The sequence below is a fragment of the Scomber scombrus genome, chromosome 6, assembly GCF_963691925.1.
Source record: "Scomber scombrus chromosome 6, fScoSco1.1, whole genome shotgun sequence".
Lineage (NCBI taxonomy): Eukaryota > Metazoa > Chordata > Actinopteri > Scombriformes > Scombridae > Scomber > Scomber scombrus.
The window spans coordinates 25483299-25491556 of NC_084975.1; the positions used below are offsets into that span (position 1 = coordinate 25483299).

At 42.7% G+C, this 8258-nt stretch overlaps 1 long non-coding RNA gene across 1 annotated transcript in view; it reads right to left on the bottom strand.

The window, feature by feature from the left end:
- Positions 1-2560: 2560 nt before the first annotated feature.
- Positions 2561-8258, bottom strand: part of LOC133981575 (uncharacterized) — a 94714-nt gene continuing 89016 nt past the window's right edge. Inside the window, exon 3 of the long non-coding RNA XR_009925307.1 lies at positions 2561-2805. This is a non-coding gene — a long non-coding RNA (uncharacterized LOC133981575). The remainder of the gene's footprint in view (positions 2806-8258) is intronic.

Consider the following 8258-nt stretch of genomic DNA (forward strand, 5'->3'; position numbering starts at 1 on the left):
GATGGCAGAGATGGTGGGGTGGAGGACAAACTGCACAGTGGTTGTGACAGGATGAGGATGAGAGGAAGACAGGCAGCATCTGTGTGTGTGTGTGTGTGTGTGTGTGTGTGTGTGTGTGTGTGTGTGTGTGTGTGTGTGTGTGTGTGTGTGTGTGTGTGTGTGTGTGTGTGTGTGTGGGAGCGTGTTGGTGTGGGTGACTAAGTATCAATGCATGTGTGCTTTGTGTAGTAACACTCTTCCTCTGGCAGGCCAAACCACTAGAACTGTGTGTGTGTGTGTGTGTGTGTGTGTGTGTGTGTGTGTGTGTGTGTGTGTGTGTGTGTGTGTGTGTGTGTGTGTGTGTGTGTGTGTGTGTGTGTGTGTAGATCTGGAGCAGTTAGAACAGCAGTAAAGCAGATGTTTCCTCTAGCCCTAGAACATGAACATGAAGCAAAACAAGATCCTAACCCAGAAGACAGGATCTCATTGATCATACAGTACTCAGCTAACTGAGGCACAACTGTGACACAATGTTATTTATTGTTTTAATTTCATCTTTATTTAAACAGGTACGTCCAACTAAAGTTTGTGACCAACAGGGCAGCCTTAAAAGGTACCAATAATGATTATGGATGGATTCTGGCACTTGTGCTGACTGGTATGCATTTTTAGTTATAATGTTAAGAAGAAGTGAAGTTATATGTGCGTGGAACTCCTTTATTCTTACACACAATCTGGACAAAAAACATGTATAAATGTGCACCTGCCAATACCATAAGTAATAACAATGTATTTGTGAATAAATGTGTGAAAGATTGAATCTGGAAATTGGTGCGAAGAGAAAAGAAAAGTCCCAGGTTTGTCAGCTGTGAGGAGCAGGGCAGCTGCACAACACTAATCCTAACAGCCAAACGTTGTGAACACAAGTGTTCTGCTGCTGCTGGTGAACAGCCATCCACATGTCAAAAGTGTCGAGTCACCCTGAGAGCAGCCACTTGACCCAGGAAGGCTCTATCACACTGGACTACACTGTACTGCGTGCGTTCTTGTCTAGCAGACCGCGGCCAATTAGCATTGAGAAAGTACACGCAGAGGTACAGCTGTGAAAGGGGGCGATGAAAATCTTCAGTTGTCAATTCCAGTTAAAGGGCGAGATTTTGAAGGGTGAGATTGTCATTTCTTTACCACTTGTAGTACTTGCCCCATGTGTTTCTAAGGAAACACCATGAGACCTGTGCCAACATCTGTAGAGCAATATTGGTGCAACTCAACTGGGAATAACACCAACATAATCTGAAAAGACTATGCAAATCATTTTATAGTTAAAGATACAGCAAATTGGGTAGTAACAATGGTTCAAGTGACCGTTCATTTGATTTATAATATAAATATAACATTTGTAGGAATATATGTTTTCTTTCCTTGAAATGACATGGAAATACTGAGGTTGTGTTACATTTGAGGTCTAAACTGTACACATTGTCCTCTCTTTCTGATTGTTGTGCTTTCTCTTCCTCATACACACGGCTACGCTGTGATATCTGGGTGTTTTGACTTTAATTGTCAGTGTCTTTGCTTCTCTGATTGACTCTCACTCTCTATCACTGTGTTTTGTGCTGCTGCAGAGGAGAATGGCAGCACTCATGACTAGTGAGGAAATCTCCACCTGCTGCCTCACCTCTTTGTGCTGGTAAAATGTAGTTAGAAATACCCCAACACTTTAGTTTGTCATAGTTTGTTTGCCGTCTTTAAATTAAATGACACATTTTAAAATTTGGATTACTTTAGTGGATTTACTTTCTTCGAATAGATTTTTGAATTTTTATTTATAAAATGATCAAAAATGGTACGACTGCCCACTTTTTGGTAACCAGGGGCTTCTCATATACGATTTAAAATACTGCTGTAGCTTCTATAAGTAAAAGAAAAGATTATTAATTTAAAGAGCAAAATATCAGTCATTGTCTGTTAAAGCTAGCAGAGAAACCACCTAAAGCTAACATTTACAGGAATCCATGCTTGTGGGGTTTCGATGTTAGAGAAAGACACAGTAGTGGTATCATATCATTCTGATACTGAAAATGACAGTAACAAGGTCAAAATTAGATTCTCTGCTGACCTTTACCTCATAGACATCTACTTTTATTTCCAATTATCTGGGATTTGCACACCTGCAGTGTGTCTGAGAACAGATGTGTGTCAATAGAAAACAACACTAACCATGAACTGACTAAACCTGAGCAATATGACAGTCGAGTTACTGCTTAAATATGCTATTATGAAACAATGTCAACATCAGCACAACTGTAGGCAGTCTAATCACAGCTACAATAAGTTTCATTTCTAAACTAAGATCACTTTGAATGTAATGAGCAAACATTTCCACTACTCCCTCATGAAGCTTTTTTTTGTGTGTGTTTCAGAAACAGCCATGACAGAAGAAGACTATAAGCAGGCAGAAGAAAGCTTTTCAGGCTCCTGCATGAGACAGACAAGCCAGTGAGACTGGTTTCAATCAAAACAAAACTACAAGCCCAGCAGTGCTATGATATTGTTAACAGAGATGGTGGCATCTGGGGACAGCAGGGGCATTCAATGAGACAATCTGTACTGTCAGAAAAGGACCGCTTCATTTGAGCATTTCCAAAGCATCTAATTGATTCTTTACTTTGTAATGTCTCGTGTGTATCACTGTTCCACATATGAATGGTCGCTCACATTAATCAGCAGCTCACATGATAGCGCAGTAACAAAACAAAGTAATTCATCTTACCTGAGATCCCCTGAGGCTATTCCTGAGCACTCCCCGCTGCTAGGCTCCCATTCCTAAAGGACACAATATACAGTACAGTATGAGCACAGTCAGTGGTGAGGATGAATGATTTCAAGCAATGACATTTTAAAGACGCACACACTGTAGTTTTTCTGATGACAGGTGGTGGTTCAGTTAGATGTCATGGTTTTGATGATGTGATAACAAATGGGAAATTCCTACTATTGCCAGTTAGATAAAATAAGCTGTGACACATTCTGATTCTGCACAAAAAAAGTCACTGATGTGTCATATTTTCCTGCATCCTCTTTACAGTTAAAAATAAAGTACATTCCCAGCACTTAAAAAAAAGATATTCCTCAATGAAATCACAGCCAAAGTGCACCTCACCACATGAAACTAAATCTTATTATATTGGTGTCATGTAACATGAGAACTGAAGCCAGGTTGATATCACTCTTTTTTCTCCTCAACTCATATGCAGTTGACGCCTTATCACTCATCACAATGACTTGGATGAGAAGAGCGGGTTATTCCACAAAGGAACCAATTGACTTAATGCTAAGTCTCCTTCCTATCAGGAGTAATCTCCTGCTTTCCCCATAGAGATCATCTGATGTGAAAGATGCAGCCAAGCCTAAGGGCCTTTCACCATAGCGGGTCAGAGAGCTAGCTTCACTTCCGAAAGGTAATGCCCCATCCCTCCCTGCCCGAGTTCCAGCAGAGCTTCATTTAACAGTAAGACAAGGTTCAATTCACCTACAGGGAGTGTGAGGAGTGGGAAAATAATCTTCAAGATAAGGAGGGTGAAGGAGTGATGGAGCACATGGAGGCGGGGAAAGCTGTACCATGAAAGCTAGTGAAATATGAAGTTCTCAAAACACAACACTTTTTTTTTTTAACCAGGTGAATATAGTGGGACTACAAAGCAGGTGAAAAGCAGAGAGGTCTGATTTATATCCCTCAATCTTCAGAAGTCAGGAAATGGGATCAGAAAAATGATGAGCAGGACATCCAGGACTTAAGATCCTGCATTGTCTGAGATGGCTTTTTAAACATCTTCCATTATCCAGCTTTGTCTTTGAAACCTGAGCTCCTGGCAGCACACATCAGTTACCTGCTTCCTGATAAACAAACGTGAGACAACTACACAAGGAAATGTAATTCAGCATAACCAGACTTGACTATACTGTATGCTTTGTGCTGTAATTCGATCCGAACCAGTCCGATGGCATCTGATAATAATATTTATTACAGTTGATGAATGACAAATCACACAGGTCTGGCAGAGAAGTTGAAACTTCCCCTTTTTTAGTTAAAACTCTTTCATCATTTTTGCGTATTTCCTTCACTCTGTCTCTCTCTCTTTCCCTTTAGGTCCATGCATGAGTGTGCTAACAGTGTACTACCAGTTTTAAAGTCTGTGTCATGTCCTGAAATGACAGCAGCTGGAGGGACAGGCCACACAGAGCAGCAGAATGCTTCAGTGGAAGGGGGAATCTCCCACTATGAACAATGCTACACTCATCGGTTCATAAAACAGCCTTTACTGGGCCTCCTCAGTTCTGAAGAAGTAGATAAAAACAGCTGCATTTTATCAGGGTGCTAGAACGTTTCTCTGTTGTGTGTGCATATTTCCTTTGTGTGTTTGTGTGTGTGTTATGCAATGTTAACAGTTCATCCAGGTGGGTGACAACAAAGAGACAAGGGCACAGGTAGAATCCCAGACCTATTCTGGCTCCCTAATCTCTCCATTCTGACACACACTTTGATTTGTGAGTCAGTCCAAAGCCTGAGCAAACAGCCCGTCCCATCGCCACCCAAGTAAAGACTGCAAGTAACTTTCAGTCAACTCTTTGGTCTCCTTGGCGTTTGTTCAAGAAGGTTTACCTATCTCTTTAACCCCAGGTTAATTGGAAAACATCAGTTGATTGGCAGACTTCAGCCCCCCCCGCCCCCCCCCCCTTTGTGAAGCAGTTTATTTGAGGCCTGTTAAGAATTCGCCCCCTCTGTGTTTGCCCCTTCACTAGCATGGCCGGGCAGATGTTCGCTCGCAGATGTCGGGACACACACTGGCTTGTAAATGCATGAAAACACACAATCGCACAATGTTGACAGAGATGTTTCAGATCATCAAAGATAGAGGCAAGATAAAGAAGACATAATAGATTACAGAGAGAAAAAACAGGCGAAGCAAGAAAGAAAGAGAAATGTGGAGGACAGGAAGAGCTGCAGGCTCTTAATAGGACAAAGCCATGAATGCCTGTCCTGTTTTTGCAGGTTGGTATCCTTTGTTCCGAGAGAGAGTAAAAGATACACGTTTTTTCTTCTTGTTTTGACTTCACGCCTACTAAGAAACTGTTGACTCTGATAAATCAAGTTCTGTGTAGGAAGCTGAGGAAAAGAAGAATTCAGTTATATCTATTTCATCCCAAATTTTGAATCAAACCCACTCAAAACCAGTAGAGTAGTTGTCAATACATATCAGTGATATGTATTTACATTATGCATTATGATCATGCAGTGATCCATGTTTGCTAGCTTGTGGTCTTCTTCTTCTTCTTCTTCACTGCTTTTGTTGGTGCATTGCTATAGCAGGCAACCACCAGCAGGAATGAGTATCGTGCAGGTGGATAATACAAACAAATCCCACTCATAAAAAATATTGGTCCATGGTGCCAATAAAACTCAAGAGGGAACCTTTAACCCTAGCTCTATCTATTGCCCAGCTACAACTTGTATTAATATGTGATCGGTATCTGTATACAGTATCCGGATAATGACATCTGGTCAATGGGTCTTTGCTTTAACACCTGGTATTAAAATGTGTTCTTGTTTTGTCAGCTGTGTCTGCATTGTGTTCGTATCTAAATATGCAAATTAGCCACACACAGAAGTCATTCACCTTTTTCTGAAGGAAGACTTCGAGGTACCACCACTATACGCAGCTTTTACAGAGCTTGCTTTAGCTGACTTAATAGAAGGTGCTTAAATTGCTTCCTCATTTTTATGTTTTGTGTTATTCTGAACAGATATTTTTTGTTTTGGTTCATATTAAATTGTCTGAATCTGAATAAAGAGAAATGTTACTTTTACTGAGCCAACAGCTTGCTCCATGTGTCTGGTGGGGAACTCTATTTGATGCAATAAATACACGATAACTTCAGCTTAAAATGGACCAACATTAAATACTGATTATACCAAGTTTAGTAAGCCAGACAAACAAATACTAACATGAATGCCCAGGTGAGCTGTATGTAGAGTGGAGCTGTAGACTAAGCAACTCTTACATGAAGACAGAAAGAAAGAAAGCTGGGGAAGAAATAGGGGAAAAGTAATGAAGAAGTGATGGGGCGAGTGGACATGATGGACTTGAGCAAAGAACATGAAGATCATAGTGACAACAGTAATAAATCTGAGCTGCTGTGACCCCACAAATTGTCCTGCAGTCTCTGTGCGTCCCACCTCTATACCTAATAAGTCTGTGAAACTTGTGTTGACAGCTCAACCTGCTAACCTCTGTGACCCATCTATGGTTGCCCCCCGGAGTGGCATACTACTGGAGAGAGGAAGTGACACGGCCATGGAGGTCAAGGGTCGACACAGACGGTGCATTTCAATTGCAAGAGAACAAGATGGATGACGACGGCTGCCGTGGAAGAAGCATGTTTTTACTAGTCAAAGAATCTCATATTGCTTTTTTCAGCAAGTACAACACATGTGTCTTGTTGGTGCAGTGTCATACTAAACACAAAGGACCTGACATGACATCCAGCTCATTTGTACAATATCTGACACACAATGAAAAGAAGAATGGTCTTTTAATAAATGATGAATTAGTAATTGAACTAATGTAATGCTAACTAATGCAGTAGTGTAGTGATTCAAGCTAATTTATCCTGTTCATGAAAGAATTTTCAGTTTCTTTCCTTAATATAAAAACAAACAAAAACCGACTTGAAAATACCAAATCCCCCTTAAGTCATGATCCTGTGACTCCCTAACTTTCTGCCACTCTCCCAGTGGCATTCTCCCTCTCTTTCCTTCTGGGTATATGTGTGTGTTTGTCATTGTGTGACTGAAGAAAGGTGTGAGTCAGAGCACAGCCCCACCAGCTGCAACCTGTTCAATAATCAAGACCTTTACTTATACTCAGCCCTGCCAGATTGTAGTCTCTGCTTCAGTCAGTGCCATTCTGCTTCAAGCCACTTCACCTGCATTCATCTTGTTTTCCTGCTGTTACTTATTTTCCCTTGCCCAACAATTCTGTCTCAAACCCCTTGTCTCGTCAGCCCTGCTTTCTTGACCTAGATATTTGCTCGTCCCAGCCCCATGTCCCCAGCTACCAGCCCAAGTGCCAGGTATTTACAATAAATACCTTGTTTCTACCATATCCTTGTCTCCTCGCATCTGCTCTATCCCACATAAGAGTATGATCTGTCCAAAGACATGAACCTAGCAGCCATCACCTGCTCAGACTGCCAAGTACCTGGGAGGCCTTTGCTGTGCCAAGAGATATTATCCCTGACATGGAGTCAGGATCTTTTAGGCTCCTTTCTGCAATGTGGAAGAGCAAATGGCTCTCTTTCCATGTGGACGGTCACTTTTAACACTTTTCCTCCCAGGCCCAACATTCTAAACTCCTACTGTGTTCCCCTGGAGTCTCCCAATTCCTCCCCTGAGCAACCAAGCAGTAGCAATCAACCCTTTCAAGCCTGCTAGCCATCCTATTTGTCCCAAGCCTGTCCCTCCAGCTTCCTCTGCACTTTGGCCCACACCCCGGCCTGCAGTGGGGACTACTTGCAACTAGCTTGTACTCCTGTCAATTAGGATGCAGTTTGTGAGCCTGAAGCCTGCTTGTCCTGAACCTGCTAGCCCGCACCTGCCTGTCCAGAGCCACAAAAGTCTGTCCTGATCAGGCATTCTCTGAAACCCAGGACTCTTATACAGAAAAACTGAGGAGCCACCCTGACATCCACCAGTCACCCTTTGACTTTTTCACGGTGGAGTCTCCAAAAGAAGGTGTCATCCCCATGGCTCCCAACAACACCAGCTTGCTCAGCAGTCCAATACTACAGAGTCTGCTGCCCAGTGCCACGCCTAGCCTGTTCCTCAGTGGCAGCAGTCACCAGTTCCTGTGCTGCTGAAGTCACCAGTTCCTGTGCTGCAGCAGTCATCAGTTCCTGTGCTGCTGGGATCCTTGTTTCTGTGCTGCAACAATCCACTGAGCTTGAGTCGCAGCAGTCGCTGGTTCCTGTGCTCTCAATTACTGTGATGCAGCTATCTCCTGTGGTTGTGATTCAACAATGTTTTATTTCCCTGTCTCCCAGCGGCCTGCACTCTTGCCGTCTAGCAGTTCTGCCCATCTGTCCTGCTTTCTGGTCAACCTCCCGAGATCTTCTGTCCTGACCTCTGATCAACCTCCAGAGCGGTCCTACCTACATCACCTCCAGAGCGGCTCTGCATGTCTGGTTGTTCTTCTGCCCATCTTCTAGAGCTGCTCTAC